The 23,210-nt window shown below is 43.4% G+C and overlaps 1 pseudogene; it reads left to right on the top strand.

Moving 5' to 3' along the window:
* Positions 1-4,071: 4,071 nt before the first annotated feature.
* Positions 4,072-11,109, top strand: LOC119236905 (60S ribosomal protein L10a-like; annotated as a pseudogene).
* The last annotated feature ends 12,101 nt before the right edge of the window (positions 11,110-23,210 follow it).

The raw sequence follows: 23,210 nt of genomic DNA, 5'->3' as shown, positions 1-23,210 counted from the left end.
TAAATATTTTCTTTTAGAGAAAGGTAGAGTGTCAGAACTACAAGATCCAACATCCTACTCTCCAAGTGATGAACCTGAGTTACATGTGGTGGGTGGCTGGCCCAGGATTACACGTCACATCTTTTTAGAGGCAAAGAAAATATATCCACTAGAGGATACTGTCATGATTTGTGGCAAAAGGAGCAAGAAAAGAAAAAATTACGTAATGGCTTAATGGCCCAGACCTCCATTAAAAACCCCGTGATTGCTTTTTTTTTTTTTTTTTCCCTTATTGGGAGGATGATAAACAGGTTTAATAACTACTAATCTTTGACTACAGGCTTCTGATATATGATCATTATCTAGATCTATTTAATCTCCTTAATCACTGGCCTTGCTGGCTTTAGAGTTTAAATCTTTCAGAGCATACACACTCCCAGAGTCCCTCTTTACTTTTTCCAAGAAAATTTCAAGACATAGGAAGCAGTTTTCAGACAGATACAGATAGCAATCACTAAGAAGCTGCACTGTTCATGCTTAGGCCGAGCTGAGATAGTCAAGGAAAACCAGTGTCTACACTTGAAAGGGAGGATTAAACCAAGAACCACAGTGGTGTCCATCCTGTCAAACCACCACAGAGTAACCAGGCAGAGATTTTTCTTCCTGCCCCAGCCCTGTGGTCCTCGCCATCATAGAAGCAATTTGCTTACTCACCATCCACAGCTCCTAGGACAGTGCTAGGGAGAAAATGCAGTTGAAAGTGTGAAAATAAAAATGAAAGAGACAGTTGTCTAGTTATGCAGTGATGAGCTGCAGATCCTTGTGGCGATCATTTTATGACCAGTAGCAGAACTCAGTAACTTATCTAAGTAGGACTGAAATTTGTTGTTTGTTTGGGTTAGAATGGCTGCCATGTTTCTGCTCTTACTAAATATTGGAATTGTGGTCACCATTCATGTTAGTCACCTACAAATTATCCCTGTTAATAAATGTTTACTGTAAAGGCATTACAGGGAGGTGAAAGACGGACAAGAGATGCTATTTCTCTCTTCTCCACTCTTTGAGGGTCCTTTTAGCTTCAGGCATTTTTCTTTTTAAAGATTTGTTTATTTATGCATACAAGAGCTGGGGCACAGGCCAGAGATGCAGATGCGGAGGGCGGGGTGTGTGTGTGTGTATGTGTGTGTGTGTGTGTGAGATGATCCACCAAAGACAGAGCAGGGAACAGAGCAGGCAGATTGAGTGAAATACACTGCTGAGGGGAGCAGTGGGAGAGACAGGAGAGGTCTGCCTCGCCATGTGGGCTTCTCCCTGGCCAGCTGGGGATCGAACTTGTGCTGCAGAGGCTGCGGATTGCTTCATAGTGCGGTGCTTAACCCCTTGCGCTACCAGGGAGGCCCAGCTTCAGGCATTTCTAAGTTAGGAGAGTGTACCCTTTTCTCATAGTAAAATTGGCCTGCAGTATATCTTGTCATAAATCCTCTGATCTTTCTTTTTTTCTAAATAAAAAGATCGTAAGGGTCTCCCTGGTGGCCTAGGGGATAAGTCTCAGTGCTATCACCACTACAGACTGAGTTCCATCCCCAGCCAGGGAGCTAACCCACATATGGTGCAGCAGACCTCTCCTATCTCCTGTTTACTCTAAAGGCATTACAAAGAGGTAAAATAGCTGCTCCCCTCAGCAGTGTATTTCAGAAGATCCTCTTGTTCTGCTCCCCACTCTGTCTCTGGTGAATCCTTCACCCCCTGTACCTCTGGTCTATACCCCAGTTCTTCAATGCAAAAATGCAAATAAAAAATTAAAAAAATCATATAACAATAAAAGATTGTAAAATAATCAATATCTGGCTGTGGTTTCAGAAAATGTGATTAGATTAAATCACTAATGTTAGCTTCAGATTTTTTTCTTAGCCCCAAAAAATTCACCAACCTTTTGTCCCTTTTTTTTAAAAATGGGGAGGTTGGCCTACATTGGACTTCACTTTCTGGAACAGCATCCTAACGATCAACCACATCTTCTGCTTCAAGTAACACAGCCTGGAAATCCTTGCATCATTTTGCAAGGCCCTATCACATGATTGAAAAGTTAACTATGACAAGTTTATCTTCTGTACTGTTCCAAGTTTCCTGAAAAGCATGCTTGTTCTCCATCTGCTCTCCCATCTGACTTCTGGGAATCTGAAGGCTGACCACAAGCACCCATGGAATGGATGTAAGCATGGGGCCAACCTTCCTGGTCCTTTATTGATACATCTTTTTCAGTTACAGTATGAACTTTCTGTCGAGCTGTGTGCTCATTTTGCTTACTCAGCATTATTATGTAAGTATTTTCGTACGTTTCTAACACTTGGAACTATAACTATTAAGAGTTGCATAATATCTCATTATGAGTATATAATTTTTTTAATCCATTCTCCTGTGATTGTAGATTTAGAGTGTTTGCAGGTTTTTGCTAATGTAAATAGTGCTGTTGTGAACATCTTTCTGCATTCATCTTTTGTGGTGTGAAATGAGATTCAACTCCTTCAGATGGGCTGAGCATTTTTACAGAGACTGAAGTGGACATTTGTGAGTTAGTGGCCTAGAAGTGATTGTTGTGTGTGAGAGATGTGCATTAACCTCTCACCATCAGGGTGGACTTCTTGTCCCGGAGGATAATTGGGCATACATTCAGCCATCAGAGATCTATCCTGCAATTTTGGACATTTTCAGAGCAAGGAAAGACCTGGTGGTGGCTGAGGGGGGAGTTTAGAGGCCCAGCAGTGATCAGTGCCTGGTAATCTGGGCTTTGTGACCAGGAATACAGTAATTTCTGCAAAATACCTTGTGAAAATCTTTCTTTCCCTTCTTTCCTATCAGACGAGACAGAGAAGACCCTGGGCCTCCATACACCCTGCTGTCCCTTGCAGCCTTCACAGGACTGCATGGTTACGGGAGCTAGGAACCACAGCAGCCAGGTTCAGGGCCAGGAGACAGGCCTCTGGCCCCTGTGGGAGTAATCCCCTAGCTTGGCACCCACTAGCTAGGGAGGACAACTTGATCTGAAGCCCTTAGGTCATGCTTTCTAACACAGCTGTTAGAACACACACCCTGTAAACAGGAAATGCCTTAGGAAGTACAACTGAGTACTTCTTATTTTTATTCTTTAAGAAACTATTAAAAAGACCGAGCAGAGGATGACATTTATCTGGCATTACAGTTAACAAGCAAGAACTATTCCTTGGTTTTATGTTCTGGGCAATTGTGTGCCCACTGCTGCTTAACAGGTGCTTAAATACCTCAAATTAAACTATAACTCATTTCGCCTTGTAAAGTAAGTGTCTGAGCCTAGGGAGCTATAAGTTATAGAGTTCATTTTTGCTGTCATAGAAAAGGGAAAAAATTACTAAGCCCTAAACCAATGTTTAGATATCTGTGCTAGGAATATGGAAAGTCTAGTATTGGGTGAAATGAAAACCTGGAAAAAGAGGAGGCTCTGGTGGTTCAAGAGAAAACCTTAGCTCTATGACAGTGTCCAGCTCACCAACCCTTCGTGCCCCAGGCATGCATCATCGCTTCAGAAGATGGATACATGAGGCATGTATCCAACAGCCAGCTAGGCTGTTTCATACCAGAGGGGCCTTTCCATGTGCTGAAATGCCCTATTTCTTTCTTCTCCCCTCTTTGGTAAATTCCTGTTCATCCTTTAAGGCAGAGATGTCACTTGGTTTGGCTCTAGCATGAAGACAGCATAGGGTAATGGAGAGAACTTGAACTTCAATGTGAGTCATAATTAAATTTAGTTCTTGGCTCCCTTTTTTCCTAGATGGGTGACTTTGGACAAGTCTACTTGATCTCTGTGAGTCTATTTACTTCTCAGTCAATGGAGTTAATTAGCTCCCTCATTGCATTGTAGTGAACATTAAGTCACATGAGTATATAAAGTACTTGACATACAGTAGAGACTCAATAAATTTCAATTTCCTTCCACCACACCCATCGTCCACTTGAAAAGAAATTCATTTTGCAACTAAAGAAAAAAAGGTTTGATAAAACACTCTTATATACACACCTGATCATATCACTTCCCTCTCTTGGCTGTTCATTGCCCATATGGGCAAGTCCAACCTCTTGGCTTACAAGGTTCTCTGTGGTTTGGCCTTGATCTAGGTATGTGAGCTTATCTCATGCTCCACCACCTCTCCTATACATTGCACACTCTACTAGTTCTGAAACTCACCCAGAGCCCTGGACAAGCCAAGCTGTTGCCTGTTTCTGCACAGGACACTCCCTCTGCTTGCTGAATATGCCTTCTATTCCTTCTCTCTCATCCTGTGTCCAGACGCAAGTCCACACTTAGAGGCACACGGCACACTCTGCGATACCTGGCCAGTTCTCAAAACTCAGTTCCAACACAGCCTCTCTGAACTTTTTCTTATCTTCTAGTCTCCAAACCAAAAGTAAACATACTCTACCTTGTCATTCCTCGCCCACTCAGACATTTCTCAGGGCACCAAGGGTACTTGATTACACTTATTTGTTAAGTCAGTCTGTCTCTCTAGGAGTCTGTGTACTTCTAAGGGCATGAACTGTGCCCCTAGGCACATCAAACTGGCATATTGGAAACCCTCATTTAAATTTATCTAACTGAGAAGCATTGTACTAGACTTTAGGATAGAAGGAGGCAAAGGAAGTAAGCCATAATGCCCACTGCCTTTTGGGGACATGCAATTAAATCATGGAAATGAATATGATGAAGTGGGATTAGGAAAGAAGAAATTATAATAAAAGCAAAACACTTTATGTGTTTTGTCTCTCATTGACTCCCTCACTCACTTAGAAATAAGTACTATTGTTTTGTAAATATGGGGAATTGAGACTTTAAAGAAGTGACCTGACTAAGCAGCTAGGAAACATCCACAATCCATGCTCCCCATCTAAACACAAGAATGTATTTAACCCTATGATTTGAATGAAATCCTCAAAAAAATCTCTTCATGGAGAAATGACCATCAGGGGTCATCTCGACCACCTACTTTATGAGAAACATGAATTCCCTCAAAAGGATACCTAACGGTTCACTGATTAATTTTCAGAAGCTGAGAATTCTCTATTCCATCTCAACCAATCTTCCTGTTTCCAACTCCAGAGAAATACTGAGAACACAGCTCTGCCAGTTTTTGGATCTGTGCCCACTTGCCCCAGGGACCTCCCTGTTCTTATGGCACAAGGAAAATCTGGCCTGTGTCTGGCCAAGGACCTGGAAGAGTTCTTGGGACCCAGTGAGAGCAGTAGGCCCTGATGATGAGATTTGGGGGCCCTGTTAAAGATATTTGTCTTAGGTTACCTGGAAACCCACGGCTGAGGGTGTTCTTCCTTCTCAAAGCTCTGGCCTCAGCCCCACCTGGAGACCTTCCTCCTGGAGGCTTTGTTAATGACTTTAGAGTCTGATTGAGATCAGGTGGCCTCCAAGCTGGCACCAACACCCATTACACTCTCCCAAGATAAGGAAACCAAACATTAGCTAGTTGGTAGAAAACAGTGCCATAAACACACCCACACCTTCCTCTTCTCACTCCTCCAAAGGAGCAGCAGAATGACACCCCTGTCCTTATTTGGATAGTGAAACAGAATTGAATGTGATCCCACTAGATTCATTTAAGTTTGCGTTAGCGCAGAGAGGGTCTCCTCCAGAGAGTGCTTACTTCATTTGCTCTGCTGAATCAAGTGCCTGCCTTCCTTCCCCCAGGAATTCTCCAGATAACCTGCTCTCCCTGAGCACCTTAACTCTCTGGCCCTGAATTATATGTACAGTTGACCCTTGAACAACCCTGGTTGCAATGTTCATGTGCCCTTCTATCCCGGTTCCCCATTCACAGATTCAACCAACCGCAGTTGTCAAAAGTCATTCAACCAACCGCAATTGTCAAAAGATATAGATGGACTGGGGGGTGTCATTGCCCCCCATCGTGTGTTGTTCAAGAATCAGCTGTATGCTTGATGGGATTGTGAACGCTGGCCATTTTACATAGACATAGGAGGCAGTCGAGTGAATATTGCTCTTCACTTGATGTTTTCATGCCTCATGTATCCAAATAGTTTATTACTCCCCGTGGGGTGGGAGTAAACAACCTATTTCTTCAGCATTGGCTGGTATGATTCTCTGATAGGCAGTAGAACAATCAACTCGGAACTTGTTAGAAATGCAGATGCCCCTAGAGCTACTGAATCAGAATCTGCATTTCAGAAAGAGCCCCTGGCGATTCACAGGCACCTGGAAGTTGGAGAAGCTCTGGCTTAAGATGTTCACTGATGTGTAGACTCTTGTAATCCTAGCATGGTGGTCAGCAGGCAGAGCGGGATCATTTTTCTCTGCCCCCCCCCAAGATCTACAAGTATGGACAATAAATCTGCTGGTCCTTTTCTGGATATGTTATTATACATAGTGTATATTTTTTTTCTGTGCCCTGTGCTGATATTTTTATTAGTAGGAAATATTAATAAGAACAAGAAATAACTGAGCATTCACATGCTAGGTGATTTACCTGCCTTGCTTCTTTTTATCATTGCTCTATTATTGATAGTTTGCTTGGGCTGCCCTGACACCAGGTGGCTTGAGCAGCAGACATTTACTTTCCCACAGATGGAGGCTGGATATCCAAGCACAAGGGGTCGAGGGGCTTGGTTTTCCGTGAGACTCAGTCCTTGCCTCTCAGGACTGTCTCCTCTGTCCTCACGTGGCCTCTCTCCTGTGTGGACAGGTGTCCAGTGTCTTCCTCTGTGAGTACAAATTTCCTCTTCTCATAAATCACATTGGATGAGAACCCAGTCTAATGACTTCATTTTAACCTAATTACCTCTCTAAAGACCTTATCACCAAATCTGGGTCCATTCTGAGATGCTGAGGGTTAGGATGCCAACATATAAATTTTGGAGAGAGACAGTTCAACTTATAACAGTGACACAGTGGCTAATTATCATCCCTCTATTACAGATGAAGGCACAGAGGCTTAACCAAGCTCATTAACTTGCTTAATGTCACACGACTAGTAATGATAGTGCCAGAACTGGAACTTTTGTTTACTCATACATTTGTTTACTCATTTATTTTACAAATATTTTTTGGATGTCTGCTATGTGCTACACTATATATGTGGCAGGGGTAGAGAAAACATGGTCGCTGCTGTTATAAATCTTACATTTTGTGGATTATTTTTTTTACCTGGAGTCTATATACTTTCCCTCTCTACTGCCATGCAGACTCATGATTGAGAGCATGAGTTGTTTGGGGGTAGCCTGACACAATTATTTACTGACAAATTCAAAAGAACAGTATAGCAAACTTTCAAACAAAACCAGCCTCTGAATCTAGCTCATAAACATCTGTTTGGGGCTGTATTTGTTTCAGGTCAGTCCTGGCCTTTTCCAAGGGTGACTAACTTATCCCAGTTTGCTAGGACCTTATTGGTATTAGTGCTGAAAACACTATGTCCCACGAACCTCTTCAGTTCCAGGCTAACCATCATAGTCACCCTACTGTTTCCTGACTTGAGCCTCGAGAGTCTTGAGAATGAGGAAGGAGCAGACATTACATAAAAAGAGCCCAGTTTCAGAATCAAGTCGGACTACTGTTGGGTAGTGAAACTCCAGCTTCACCTAGGCCTCTTTCTATGGCTAAAGTCAAAACAACCTGGTTCAACCTATTGCCACCACAGATGAAAACTAACTCAGGGGCTCCTGGAGCACCCCAAGCATTGCCTATCCTCAGTGTAAGTGTGAACCTTGCATGAACAGGATCATCTCTGGACCTTCCTTAGCCCTAGGATTCAGGAATTCCTGAGTTCCTTAGATAATTTCAATTTCATTGGATAAAATGTAAGAAACTCTAATAATGGGAAGTTGTGGGCAGCTCAGAGAGTTCTCTCAGAGGATGCCATCTTGGGGAGACCAGAGAGCGCTGTGCTTTCTAATGCTCCAGCTCTTGCAACATCCAGAAAGGAGCTTCAGAAGGGCAGGCAAATCCTACTGCATCACAGACCCCTGGCAGAGCCTGCTGATATGCTCTCCACATCCCTGAGCCCATGAATCTGCCACTGGCCACTGTCTCTTGTGACTCGCTCAGATGCCTCTTCTGGGCAAAAGCTCCTGTCAGTGGAAATGGTAGGCTTCTCTGCTGCCGAGGGGCTGAGACTCTGCTTTGTGCCCTTCTGTAAGTTCTCGAGGCCTCGAGGAAGGGCCAGGGAATGAGACGGGAATAGTCAGGGAGCTTCAGAGTTAGTTGGATCTATGGAAACTCCTAAATGAGAAATTTAGCTTTCTAACCAAATAGAGCAATCAGAGTTTATGCTATTTGATCTACTATCTTACCTAAGACTGTGTATGGGTTGGAATCAGACAGTTTCTTGAAAGAATGACTTTTTTTTTTTTGACTGTATGTAAAATACATCTTGTTTTAATTTTTTTTCTTTTTTTTTTTTTTTAAATAATAAATTTTATTTTTATATTCCCCCATACAATTGCAAACCCCCCATTCTGACCCCAATCCCTCCCCTCCCGCCCCCCACCCCCCAAAAAGTGTCTCTGGTTCATAGTTTTTTGTTGATTTTGATTTTCACTTTCTTATAGTTATTCATTTTCCTGGTCCCTTATTTAAGTTTTCTAGATTCCTGCTATGAGTGAGACCATCCGGTATTTTTCTTTTTCTTTCTGGCTTATTTCGCTGAGCATGATCCCTTCCAGCGCCATCCATGTTGCTGCAAATTGCATGTGTTTATCTTTTTTGAATGCTGAGTAATACTCCATGGTGTATATAGACCACATCTTCTTGATCCAGTCATCTATTTTTGGGCATTTGGGCTGTTTCCAAAGCTTAGCTATTGTCAACAGTGCTGCTATAAACATAGGGGTGCAGGTGCTCTTTGGAATTGATGTTTCTGTGTCCTTTGGGTAAATACCTAGGAGTGGAATTGCTGGATCATATGGAAGCTCTATGTTTAGTAGGTCCAGAAATCTCCACACAGCTCTCCATAGTGGTTGGACCAGTTTGCACTCCCACCAACAGTGCAGGAGAGTTCCTTTTTCTCCACACCCTCGCCAACATTTGTTGTTGCTAGTTTTTTTAATATGTGCCATTCTCACTGGTGTAAGATGGTATCTCATGGTAGTTTTGATTTGCATTTCCCTGATGACAAGTGATGTTGAACATTTTTTCATATGCCTGTTGGCCATTTGCATTTCCTCTTCAGAGAAGTTTCTTTTTAGCTCTTCTGCCCATTTTTTGACTGGATTATTTTCTTTGTTGTTGCTGAGTCTCATCAGCTCTTTGCAGATTTTTGTAATCAGTCCTTTATCATTAGTGTTGGGTGCAAAAATGTTCTCCCAGTTGGTGGGGTTTCTCTTTGTTTTTGTTATTGTCTCTTTTGCTGTGCAGAAGCTGAAAGAATGACTTTTTACAAAAACAAGTGTCTCTGTAATCTGATTTCAGGGAAATATTTAGTCATATTTAGTCCCTAATTATGCTTCTTGTGCTCTAAATTAGTCAAGAGATTAACTGATACTTGTTTAATTGTGACGCAGTGAGAAGCTGTCGACCTGAAACTTATACAGTGTTGTAAGTCAATATTACCCCAAAAATATTTTTAAAAAGTACCTACTGTGCTCACTGGAGGTATAATAAAAGAAAAAAAATACATATATTTAGTTCTTGGCACAGCATTCTCTAAACCCTGGGAATTTCCTGAGTGATAAGGGCATCTTCTGTTATTCCTAAAGAGACCCATTTGACCACACCTGAGTTTATACTAATGAGGTGACTCAGGCTAGGACCCCTAGACAACTTCAGAATGAACACTGGCCACCAGAAAGACCTGACTTTCAGTCCTACCCTAATCCCCAGGAAGGGGAGGGACTGGAGATGGTTATCAAAACCCAAGCAATGGGACTCAAGTGGCGCCTGGGTTTGTGAACTCACTGATATGCTGGGGGCACAGGGGAGCTCCATTAACCCTCTTGTTTCCAGAAACCTTGCCCTATGCACCTCTTCCACTTGACTGTTCCTGAGTTGTAACCCTTATAATAAATTGGTAAAAAATAAAGAAAATGTTTCCCTGAATTCCTTGAGTTATTCTAGCCCATTATGGAAGCTGAGGGAGGATTATGGAAACCAGGCCGAAGTGTGGGCAGTTGGGACGCTCCTCTGGTGACTGGCATCTGAAGTGGAGGCAGATTTGAGGGGCTGGACTCTTCACCTTTGGGGTCTGGTGTTGATGAGGAGTCAGTTTTAGAATTGAACTGTTGGAACACCCGGTTCAATTGGAGCAATGTGTGCAAAACTCGCACACAGTTGGCATCAAAAAAGGTCACTCAGCAATGAACATACTAAGTACCGAGGAGGATACACACAAAAGTAACAGATGGTCATTCACAGAGTTTACCATCAGTGCAGATTCAGATGGGCATGAATCTAATACATAATTCAAAGCCATTTTGATACAGGCCCAACCAGTAAACTGCTCTGCCTCCTTAAATCTTGATTTGACCTTGAACTCCCTTTCAACCTCAATAGAGCTTCAATTTATATATGTTTTATGGTGCAGAGACAACTGGGCTATAATAATGAGGCTCTTTCCTGGTTATTGCACCACAAACAGCAAAGTCTCTGCAGGCGCCCTCTAGAGAGTGGGTCAGGATGTCCTGCATGGAACGGAGCAAGTGCAGGAAGTTTTGAGATGGCAAAGTTGTAGATCAGCTTGAAGAACTAGGACCCTCAACGAGACAAATGTTTCCCAGTGATGGTCAGGATTAAGTCCCTCCCCACCCCAAATTCTCCATGTGTGTCCTGGGGGACCATGGCAAGGCCAAGGCTGTGGATATGCCCCACATAGGCACAGAGACATTGAAGGTACTTAAAAAGAATCAGAAGCTGGTCAAGAAGCTAGCTAAGAAGTACCAGGCTTTTTTGGCTTCCGAGTCTCTAATCACTCCTGGGCCGAGGTCTGAACTAAGACCGGCAAGTTCCCTTCTTTGCTGACTCACAATGAGAACGTGTTGGCCAAAGTTAATGAGTCCACCATCAAGTTCCAAATGAAGAAGGTGCTGTGTCTGGCTGTGGCTGTTGGGCTCATGAAGATGACTGATGATGAGCTTGTGTGAATGTCCCGCTGTAATTACTCAAGAATTGGCAGAAGGTCTGGACTTTGGACATTAAAAGCACTCCGGGCAGACCCTAGCACCTGTACTAAGACACAGCTTAGTAAACCCTGAGACCAGAGCTGATGCCTGCTTTGCATGACCTCAGAGGCCTGATTTCGAGCCTGCTTCCTGGTGGGCCTGGGATTCGGGCATGATAGTGAGAGCTGGATGCTAACTGTTGCTTGCTCACAGAACATACAAGTTCCCATGCTGGTTGGCAAATGTTTGCATGTCCTCTGGGAAATTAAGAAACTTTACCAATGCCCTGCACTCAGGACTCAGCACTCAGGAGTTTCCTCCTTGACATTTTATGCTTTGCTTTTACTTACTCCAAGTGGAAGGAACACCAGAGTCTCCTCTCACTGGGAAAAGACTTTTTTGATGTTTCTTTGTGAATCAGGATGTTTCAGAGAGGCCTTTGATTTCCCACCTCCCACAAACACATTTGTGGATTCAAAAGTGTGAAAAACAGGGAACTCTGAGACTTCTGAGTAGATGGTGCTGGCATCTGGGCGCTTTGAAAGTGCTGGGAAGTCCTCCTGGCAGAAGTATCTCACATCTTAGAGAATGATCCCCTCATCTGGAAAGGTGTCAGGCGGAAGAGGCCCTTGAAAGCAAACACCAGAAAGACAATAGCTTAGAATCCTACAGTCACTGGGATAGAAGGAAGTTTTGCATAATTTAGCCTATTCCCCTCATTTTGCGGTTCAGAGATGGAACTTGATTTGCCTGGGATCTTCTACCCAGTGGTCCAGCTGGACTATATCTAAGAAAAACCAGGACTCATCAAGCAGTATTAGGCCACCCCTTAGCCCATGAGCAGAAACTCATTTGCCAGCTATGAACATGGCCATTGAGGGAGGGGTAATTCTAAGAAGAGTAACCCGGAGGGGCTAAGGTGTCAGGAGTAGGGCCCAAGGGGGCACCAACCACAATTTTTACATCTTCCCTGGAAATGTCAAGGGGGCACAGCAATGTCCCACTGCTCCTGGCTCTCCTGCCAGGGGCCTGGGCATCATGAGAAACTGACCACATTGCTTTAGAGGTTTGTCTTGGTCTCTCTGGGCTGTCATAATAAACTGCTTCTGGGCAGCTGAAACAACAGAATGTCTCTTCTCCCAGTTCTGGAGGCTACATGTCCAAGAACAAGGTGCCGGGAAATTCAGTTTCTGGTGGGGACTCTCTTCCTGGCTTGCAGATGGCTGCCTTCCTGCTGTGTCCTCACATGACCTTTACTTTGTGTGTGTAGGAGGCAGTGATGGGTGGAGGGAGATTCTTATATCTCTGTGTGTGTATCTATCTACATCTCTGGTGTTTCTCCCTTCTTCTTACAAGGATACCATTCCTATGGGGCCAGGGCCCTACCCTTTTGACCTCATTTAACTTTAATTACCTCCTTAAAGACCTTATCTCCAAATACAGTCACAATGGAATTTAGGGCTTCAACATATGAATTCTGAGAGCCCGCAATTTAGTCCATAGCAGGGCTGTCATTTTACCCTGGGAGGATCTCAAGTTATTAGTAAGCTTTCATGTTGGCAGTGGTGAGACTTTCAGCAAGGACTGGGTCTGCCATTTGAGGCCCTTTGACTTTTAGTTGGTTGACAAATTTCCAAGTTTCATGGGACACCAAAGCTTCTTTCCACATAATGTTTAAGATCTTCAAGCATCACCCCCCTCCAGGGAAGATCCCCAAACCAGCCTCGTTCATCCTTGCATTTGTGATGTGGTTTTAGATGACCTGTTTCTCTATCTCCTCCCCTAGATGGTGGATTTCTTGATGGCAGATTCTACACTGAATTTCATTCATGTTTACAAACTGCTGAAAGATAAACAGTGAGCTGTTAAAAGATAAACAAGCATATTAAATCATTCAATCTGGCAGATAGAAAAGAGTTCCAAGATGCTACAAAATAAAAAGGTTTTATTGACAGAAGGAAACAGAAATGAGGCAATTATACCATTAAAAATCGGGTTGGCTTTTGCAAAGTTACTTTCCTTTAAGGGCCGGCAGGAGTCTCTTGGGTGGGTTACCTAACTGGTGCTGATCAACTGATTCCTGATTGACTAGTTTGAGATTCCATTTCTGAGAGAGCTGACACTGCAATGACACCTCCATGTGGTGACACGGGGCTAAGCATAGCATAAATGACTCTATGTGGGGGCTGTTGTCTTATTTTTAACAATCCCCAGTATCCTTATTTGTGGACTAGGCCTGGGTTCTCCTGGCTGTCACTGCTAAAAAGCCAATAAACAGAGAGACAGGAATTGGATCTTTAAGTGCTTTTATTTTTCAGATCACTGGCCGGTGTCTTGAGAGACAGGAGGGCAGAGCACCCTGAGGATAGCATCTGCCCTCTCCTCTGGAGCTGGCTTCTAAATAAGGGGCATGGCAGCAGAAGTTAGTCATAAGCAAACAGCCCATCATAACAGTCCGTCACAGTTGACATTCCTGGTATTCGTCACATTCAGAATTTGTTATCAGCCTCCTGGTCATCTTGACCCTGGTACATTCTCCACACTCCTTCAGGCATCATGGGGCAGTAACCTCAGTTTAAAGCAAGAGTTTTAGTTGAAAGGAAACAGATCATCAGTCATACAGGGCATAGTGCAGCCTCTGCTAGGTGTGCGTGTGCTGACTCTGGTACTAGGCATGGTGCCTTTCCCTTCCTCTTAGCCCCCATCACCCTCAGTGCTCATAACCCACTAAAGCAATACTATAAATACAATTTAGTATTTTTTTTTTCACTAAAGAGATGACCCTCCTACTCCCCCCCCAAAATATATATCCATTTTAAGTCCTACAAAACCTGGGCTGCCGAGATGGGGTGTGGCTCTCTGCTATATTTAATATTTCTTTCCTGTTTGTCACTGGAGGGGAGGGAAGCCACCTCAAACACATTTCTCTTTCCATGAAACTATTTTAAAGAGATATAATCTTGTCACTCAGCCATCCTTTGATCAAAGGAAATGAAAATACTGGAGTTGTGGGCCTGGGAGTGTGGAATATACTGACTTCCAAAAAATCTTATTAATGAAAAACAAAATGAGGCAAGCTCAGTTGTTGACTGGGATACCAGTTCTGGAGGCCGGGAGTCATGTGCTGCTCAGACTACTCCATCACAGTCCGGCCAGCTCCTTATTAGTGTCTCATATTCACCCACTTCTCTCTCTGCCTCTGTTGTCGTTACTTGGTCTCCCGTCTACTGATGGCAACCAGCACTAACTGGACTGGTTGTTTGTTCCCTTCCTACTTGTCCTTCACACAATAGCCAGAGTGACAGTGAGCAATTCCAAGTGGATCATGTAGCTCCCATGCTTGAATTCCTCATATTGGGCTCCCCATAGGTATTGGCTTCCCATACACTCAAGGTCACGTGCAGATTCTGTGGGATTAGACACAAAGCCCTCAGGACCTGCTGAAGCTGCTTTGACCTTTCTTCCCTCTCTCCCCCACTCCTTGCCAGCAATTCTGGGCTCATCGCATTGAGTTACTTGTCATTCCTTGAAAGCTCCCTTTGGCTCACGCGGCCCTCTGCCTGGAGTCTTCTCCTTCATCCTGACTCACATCTTCTGCTTTCGGTTTGGATGAATGCTTCTCAATCAAACTATTACATGTGCCACGCACTTAACTACAAATTTTCTGGTAGCCACATTTTAAATAGTAACAACGTGCAGGAGCACGACAGCACAACGTCTCCCATGATGGAACAGCAAACGTGGGGTGTTGTCCCTTCCGGGGTAATAGTTCATGCTATTTCAGTTTTAAATTTAAATTCACTAAAATTAAACAAAAGAAATAACTCAGGTGCTCAGTCCTAACTGTTGCCTTTCACAGGCGTAATGACTCCGTAGGCCCAGCGGCCCCGCTTGGGGCAGCACAGTGGGAGATGTCACTTCCACTGACGTCCTCAGTGGGCGCTGGTGTCCTCTTAGTTACTGCAGCATTTACAGCAGTCTTCTGCTTGGCACGTCTGTTTCTCATTAGATGCTAAACTTCTTGACAGTTAGGACTTTGTCATACTCATCTTTGCTTATCTATATTTGTTTGTTTGTTTGTTTGTTTATTTATTAATTTATTTATACAAGCACTGGGTACAGTCACAAGTGCAGGAGGGTGAGAGAATTCACCAGAGCCAGAGCGGGGAACAGAACAGGCAGACTGACGAAGTACACTGCTGAGGGGAGCAGTGGGCGGCAGGAGAGGTCTGCGCGCCATGTGGGACCCTCCTCTGGTGTCCGGGGAGCAGCCGGGAATTGAACCAGAGCTGCAGAGGCTGCCGGCAGCTTCGCAACCCAGCGCTCAACCACAGCGCCCTCAGGGGAGGCCCTCATCTTAGCATTTTCAGCAACTGACAAGCCTGAGCAAAAGCTGCTGCTTAAGTTTGCTTGTTAGAATGAGGTTGGATGCTGGACAGCCCCACTCTTCTCTGGGCCTTTAAGATACCATGAAACTGACTCTTGACTAAACCCTCTGACCTCATCTCTTACCACTCTCCCTGTTGTTCACTGGCTGCAGCCTGGCTGGCTCCCTGCCATTCCTTGAACAGCCAAGGCCTGCTTTAACCTCCAGCCCTCAGCACTTTGTTCTCTGTGCCTGGAAAGCCCTTTTCTTAGAGAGCCAGTCGACTTTGTTGGCTCCCTCACTGCATTTAGGTACCACACTAAAGCTGCCTTCCTTGGCCAAACTTTCCAGAACATTCTGCCAGTCATTTTCCAGTGCCTGAAGTTTATCTTTCATCATGTACCCATTACCATCTGGCATGCTATTTACTTAATAAAGTAATTATTAATGACTTGTCCTACTAGGATGAAAGTTTCGTGAGAACAGGCACTTTTGTGTGTTGTTCATTGCTGGGATTCCTGAACCTAGTAGTTCCTGGCGCCTAATGGGTGCTCAGTAAATATTTATTGACTGCAAGAAGGTTAGACTATCATAAGGGAGCTTAGGGAAAGGGAAAAGATAACAAGGCACTAAGGGCAGAGTTTCATCCAAACTGAAAGTGGAAGAGATGAGTTAGGATGGGCAGAGGGCCGCATGTGCCAAAGGGAGCTTTCAATATTTCTCTTATTTCAAATTTCAAAATGTTCAAATGACTTGGAAAGTCACCCAATGACTAGATTTTCCTTGGTTTAGGGTATTAAAGTTGATAAGAAAAAGAAAAATCCTGAGTTTTAGGAGCTTGAGACTTCCTTAGGAGGTCTAATTGTCTGCCCCCAGAACCAGGGGACCCTGGATGCTTTACTTAAGGCAGAAGGGTTGGGTGGGTGGAATGTAGCTGTTGGAAGCTTCCATGGCAGTTGGTAAAGGATCCACCTGTCGGGCTGATGGCAGGGACTCCAGGAGGACCCACGGAACAGAAAGGAAGCAGGTAGGGAAGCTGCTGGGAAAAGCAGTTAGACCACCCCCCAGGCTGCCTGACTCCTGAGTGACAGTGAGACTCAGCCGACAATTTGTCCACTCTGGAACATCATTTAGTAAAACAGACAAGCTGCTCAATCAATGCTTTGTTTCTGCTTGTAAAAGAAAGATGATTTGTATTTCATAGGGTTGTTGTAAGGATGGCATAGCTTACATGAAAGTGTTCTGTAAAGTATTGAACACATGCAAGTTATTAGCGCCGTGGGCATTCCCCACGCCTTCTCTTACTTTGCTCACCCACACATTCAATTTTATTGATTGTATATGACTCAGAGCTCTTGTAAATTTTTATTTTGTTATAAAACTCAGAAACTCAGGCTGAGTCCTGAATGTCCCTTCGGGCTCAGAAAAACAATTCTCAATCTGGTCGTGGAGAGCCACCATCATTTGTGGCTTAAGGAGCCACGTTTGGCATTTCAGTGGGTACTGTCGTCCAATGTCTTCACGGGTGGAGTTTTGAGCCCCTCAGACAGACTGCCAGTGCTTGTTAGGAACACAGATTTCAGAGTCATCCAGTCCTGTCTTAAATCATGGCCTTGCTGCCTACTTGCTTTGTAGGACTCTGAGCAATTTACTGCATGAGTCTTCTCATCTACAATATTGGCACCCTAATAATTGCATTTGTAAAGTGTTGTTGTGAGAATTGAAAGAGATAAAGCATCTCAAGTTCTTAGCTCAGCACCTACTAGAGTAAGTACAAGGTACTTTCTGAACCACAGTCATCAGAGTTGGAGCAACCTGGGGCGGCTGAACCCTGGTAGCTGGCATGGCCTCCCAGGCTAGGTGCACACAGTAGCCACAAGGATGAGAGGTTGAACTCTGACTTCCAGATATTGCCCAGGTTGGAGGGGAGGGCACCGACATGGTGCTGTGGCCGGAAATCCATCCCTGATGTCCTTTATGAGGGGGCTGCTGGGAAGGAGGTAAAGCAGAGTGGCCATTTTGGGAGGCTTTAATAGGGAGTGATGCAATGGGCTCCTTGCTTTGCTTTGTCATTGGAGCTGTGTAGATGGCAGGCCTGCAGGGCATGTGGTGGGCCTAGCAGTGCACCTTGGCTGCACCCTGACGGCTCCTGTAGCTGCAGGTCTACTTTGCACCATCAGGTCAGTAGCTGGACCTTCTGCCTCTTCCTCTCTCCTGGTAGTTCTTCCTCTCCCTTTACACTGTTGGTTAAAATAAATTTTATTTCTTTTTTTCTTCTTCTTCTTTTTTTTTTGCTGCACCAAATGCCCTTTTGTTTACATGTGGTGGTGAGTGGCTGGACTCAGACCAATGGTAGGGGTCCTGACCTGACCCAGTGACCATTTAGACCCTCTGCTGGCAATATTAGCACAAGCCTAGGCACGTCATCAGTGTTAGTTTTCCAAAAAAACTTGATTGAGAACTGGAAGTGAAGCAAAGAAAGCAAATGCTAATTTCAGGTCAGTTGGTTTTAACCTCCAAGTCTATCATTAGAAACTGAAAAGGTTAAGGCTTCCTGACCTAGGCAGAAACTTAACAGTAATATGAAAACTATTTTCTTGGGTTGACAACTGATAAGTCTCATGTGAAATACGGCAGTGGATCTGGGTAGAGGAAGAACATATTGGCAATATTAGTCCAAGATGTTGATGGAACACTGGTCTGGCCAGCCTGACACACATGAGTTTGAAGAGATTTTCTAATTTCAAATCATCTGTTCATTTCAGACCAAGAATCTTGATTTTTTTCTCAGAAAATCTGATGGGTACAAATGTAGATGTGTTATTGTACTGATTAATATTATCTTTATATATTTGGTTATTTGATTTATCCATATGATCAACATGTTTTACTCCCACAGAACTCTGTGCTAGGCTCAGGGATATAAAACAATTTTTGACCTGTTCTGGTGCAGGAGATAGACACATATGCAGGCATATTGAATACTGACTGTACTATTTCAAGGGTTATGTGCAAAATGATATGGGGTATAAGATGGGGGAAATTTTCTTCTGTCTGGGGGAAGTTGTGGTCAGAAAAATTTTACAAAGAAAATAGCAGACTTGAAGAACAGCTAAGATTTTGCTGTGTTGCCACAGGGGAAGAGTACCGTCTGGCTGACCCCCCAGCACAAACAAAGACTTGGAGACATGGGGTCCCTGTGTGATGTAATAGAGCCATAGAGTGGGGTGACTATTGGGGGGATAAAACTGAAGAGTTAATTTGGGCTTAGAATGTGGAGGGTCTTGGGCCTCCCTGGTGGCGCAGTGGGTTGAGCGCCGTGCTATGAAGCTGCCCGCAGCCTCTGCAAAACGGGTTCGATTCCCGGCTGGCCATGGAGATTCCCACATGGCGCGGCAGACCTCTCCTGTCGCACCCGCTGCTCCCCTCAGCAGTGTCTTCAGTCCGTCTGCCTGTTCTGTTCCCTGCTCTGTCTCTGGTGAATTCTCTCACCCTCCTGTGCCTCTGACTGTACCCCAGTTCTTATATAAATAAATAAATAAATCTTTTAAAAAAAAAAAAGAATGTGGAGGGTCTTGAATTCTATACTAAGAAAAACTTGTACTTAGAAGGCAATATAGAATTGCTAAAGGATTTTTAAACCAGGGATGACATGACTAAAGGTAGTTTTGGTAACGGGAGAAGTGGAGTGGGAAAGGCAGGGAGGGGTATTGAAAAAGTCCAGACAGGGCCTCCCTGGTGGCGCAGCGGTTGAGCGCTGGGTTGTGAAGCTGCCCGTGGCCTCTGCGGCGCCGGTTCGATCCCCGGCTGCTCCCCGGTCACCGGAGGAGGGTCCCACATGGCGCGCAGACCTCCCCTGCCGCCCGCTGCTCCCCTCAGCAGTGCACTTCGGTCCTTCTGCCTGCTCTGCTCCCCGCTCTGGCTCTGGTGAATTCTCTCACCCTCCCGCGCTTCTGACTGTACCCAGTGCATGTATAAACAAAACAAACAAACAAACAAATAAATAAAAACATGACTCTATAAAAAAAAAAAAAAGAAAAAGTCCAGACAAAAGATGATTGGGTCCTGATTTAGGATTGTATCAGAATAAATGCAATAATTCAGACACATTTCTCATAGAATTGACCAAACTCAGTTCCCAACACGTGAGAGAGAGAGAGAGAAAGAGAGAGGAAAGACTCCACTAAGAAAAGACTTCCACAAACGATGAGAAAGCACAGAGAATTCAACAGGTGTAGCAGGGGAGAATACTAATGTTCTATGGCTGAATAAAACCGTCTGACCACTCGCCCTGTCTTTGCTTGACCACGTCGTCTGCACAGCCCCTCTCTCCCTCCCCCACATTCACACGATCTGTTTCTCTGCCAGGTAGGAAATTAATAATGGCAGCCAGGTGGTCAGCAGATTGTCCATCTAAAATTAACAACTGGGTCAGGGAAGAGCTTTGCAAACACAAAGTCTGGAATCCCTTTGGGGATGTGGTCCTCTCAAGCAGACTTACTAACCTGACACAGGGCAAAACCCAGCCTAGGTGGGATGGGCATTCGGAAGGTGACAACACATTCTCTCCTGATTTCTAGACCAGTCAGAGACCCAGTGCAGATTCTGTATGGGAAAAACAACATGGAGTTGATGAGGCTAAATGTCATGAGGCAAGAGGGGAAGGACTGGCAAGGGTTTGAGAGAATGGAGGGAAGTTGGTTAGATTTGTCTTCCTTTGTTTCCAAGGCAAACAACAAATATATCATGTACCCGTGTCTGCTGCCAAGACCTTTCATTTCATTCCACCCAAGCCATTTATTCATTTACTCAACAAGTATGTCTTAAGGACCCTCTGAGTACTAGCGTGTGCTCTAGGACCTGGAGATATGTCAACAATGAATGGAACCAGCACTACCTACCTCTGCCCTCACTCTTTTTGTTTACTCAGCTCTGAGGAGAGTGTGAAGTAAGATGGAGTTGGGCTTGGTTGGGGAGGGTCCCCTTCTATGACCCTCACGTGTTTAAATGTATTGAGAGATCACTCGGTGATTTCGTCAGTCCCACCCACCAACTGTAATCTATAAATTTCTGGTGTTTGCACATACAGAAATGCTCACTGACAAGGCACTGGATGAAAAGAAACTGTTGCGATAGGAATATTTTAATTCAGTGTCTGCTGGGTCAAGAATGTTTGCTCTTGCATTGAAGGACTTGACAGTTAAGTGTTTTGCAGCACTGTGAAAACCCCACTGTTCAGAGTGGCAGAAACGCAAGGCATACCTGAGAGAGTAGACTTAGTAATTTATGCTAAATTTGTGCTTTGATTTCACAGCCACAGGTGACCCCACACTCAGTGTCTCCCTTGAAGCCACCTTGCAGCTGCACCCATTCATGGCCTTTAGCTAATCAAAGGAAGGAAAATTTTAAATCAAACTGCCATTGTATTTCCTCAAATCTAGGAAGGCATTGATAGCAAGTAGAAGTTGCATGCTTTAAATGTTAACAACCATCATTTTACATGTGTGTAGTGCTTTCAGTTTTTCCAAAATACTGTTTATGCTACTGAATTCGATTTGATTATATAACAGGATAGATAGGATATTATAATGTCCTTTCCAGATAAGAAAAGGGAGGCAAAGTGGAATAAAATGTTTACTAAAGACATACAAGCGGTTACTGGGGACAGCTGGGCGAGAAAACAAACTCCTTGACCAATATTATGCTTATTCCTGCCTTTGGTTACACACTCTAAGTTCTATTAGCATAAACCTTTGTTTAGATCACTACGCGATCAATAGCTTCAATGCCTAGTAGTAATTAGGATTGTAATAGTAATGAGTAGTAATGCTTAGTAAATTATTTCCTTTCTTCCAATTCTTTGGATATATTTTAACTGCTATGCTCCTAACTTCTTTTTTTTAAAGATTTATTTTTATTTTTATTTATGCATCTAAGAACTGGGGTGTAGGCCAGAGGTGGGGGGGGTGAGAGGATTCACCAGAGACAGAGTGGGGAGCAGATCAGGGAGATCTACTGAAATACACTGCTGAGGGGAGCAGTGGGCAAGACCTGAGAGGCACGCTGCGCCATGTGGGTAGCTCCCTGGCTGGGGCCAGACTAGTGCTGCAGTGGCTGGTGATAGCTTGATGGTGCTGAGACTTTACCCCTGTGCCACCAGGGAGGTCCTCTGTTCCTAACTTCTTAACTCATCCAAGGGGTTAAAGTCCTTTGCACACTTTAAAAGTAGAATTTTGTTGTTGTTGTTGTTCAGTTGCAGAAGTTTCTTTTTCTCTAGATATTAATTCCTTATCAGATATATGATTTGCAAATATTTTCTTCATTCTTTGGATTACCTTTTCATTCTGTTGATAGTGATCCTTTGATACACAAAAGTTTAAAATTTTGTAAATCAAATTTTTTTTTGTTTTTTCTTTGGTTGCCTATGTTAGGTGTCGTATCCAAGAAATCTTCATCAAATACAAAGACATGGAACTTTCTTCCTGTGTTTTCTTCCTTTAGCTCTTAACATTTAGGTTTTTATCTATTTTCAGTTAATTTTGTAGTTATGTGGTAAGGGCTCAACTTCATTTTTTCTTGGCATGTGACTATCCAGTTGTTCCCAACACCATTTGTTGAAAAGATCATTCTCTCTCTGAATATTACTCCTCCTTGATCCTCTCTCATCTCTCTTTTGGAAAGCTGAATAAATGCAGACTTATTTTTCTTGCTTCACCCTCCATATTTTTAAATCTCTCTTTCTTAGTTTCCCTTATTGTGTAAGATTAACTTTGTATTATTTCTTTAGCTTTGTTTTTCAATTTACAGACTTTTCTCCATCAATCTGTTATGTAGTCTGTCCACCAAGTTTTAAATGCAATTGTTATTTTTTTTCATTTTTGCAGATCTTTTAGTTCTTTTTCAAATATGTCTAGTTGTTTTTAGTATTATTCTTTACTCATACTTTCCATTAATATCTCTTACTTATAAAACTATTATTCATAGTTATTTAATATTTGATAAACACTAATACCTATGTTGAAAGCCTTGGCAGGTGATTTTTTTCACCCCTACTTGTTATTGCTGCAGTCTCTGACTTAGGGGATTTTTGCATCCCTGTGTATGCTATGATTTTTGATTGTGAACTAACATTCTTTGGAACTTTGTGGGAATTCTTAGGGGCCTGAGCAGAGAAAATTTGGGTTTGCTGTTGCCAGAGTCTTGTATGCTACCAATCTGGGGCCACTTTGAACTAAATTTTGATTTTTTTTTTATTCATTTTTTTTTTTTTTTTGTAACATGAAGGAAATCTGAATTCAGGCTTCAAACTTATTTGAGGTGACACGTGGTTAAAGGAGACTAGGACACAAAGGAGACTAAGACACTTTACCAAATGCCACATTCAATATATTAATTGTTTTTCACTATATTACTTTGAGGGATAGGTGTGCATCTCTTTTAAATATTCACTGTGTGTGTGTGATCCTTTGCAACTCTGGATAAAGATTTAGATCTCTGGTCTTACTCTAGAGCTTATGTGGACTTCAGGCTTATTGTGCTGCCTCCAAGTGGTCATAGAACAAATGCTCTAGAGGACTGCAGACCCTCAGATGATCTAGAACAGCCTCCAGACTTCAGTGTTTGCCCTCCTCTTTTGATTTGTGCTCAGTTCCATCTTTGACTAGGAGTATTTCCTTTATTTTCATGATAAGCAGATGTTTGTTAGATTTTATCAGGT

This window comes from Talpa occidentalis, unplaced genomic scaffold (assembly GCF_014898055.3).
Source record: "Talpa occidentalis isolate TD23 unplaced genomic scaffold, MPIMG_talOcc4v2.1 talOcc4.9, whole genome shotgun sequence".
NCBI classification, from domain to species: domain Eukaryota; kingdom Metazoa; phylum Chordata; class Mammalia; order Eulipotyphla; family Talpidae; genus Talpa; species Talpa occidentalis.
This window is presented reverse-complemented; position numbering and strand designations above follow the sequence as displayed.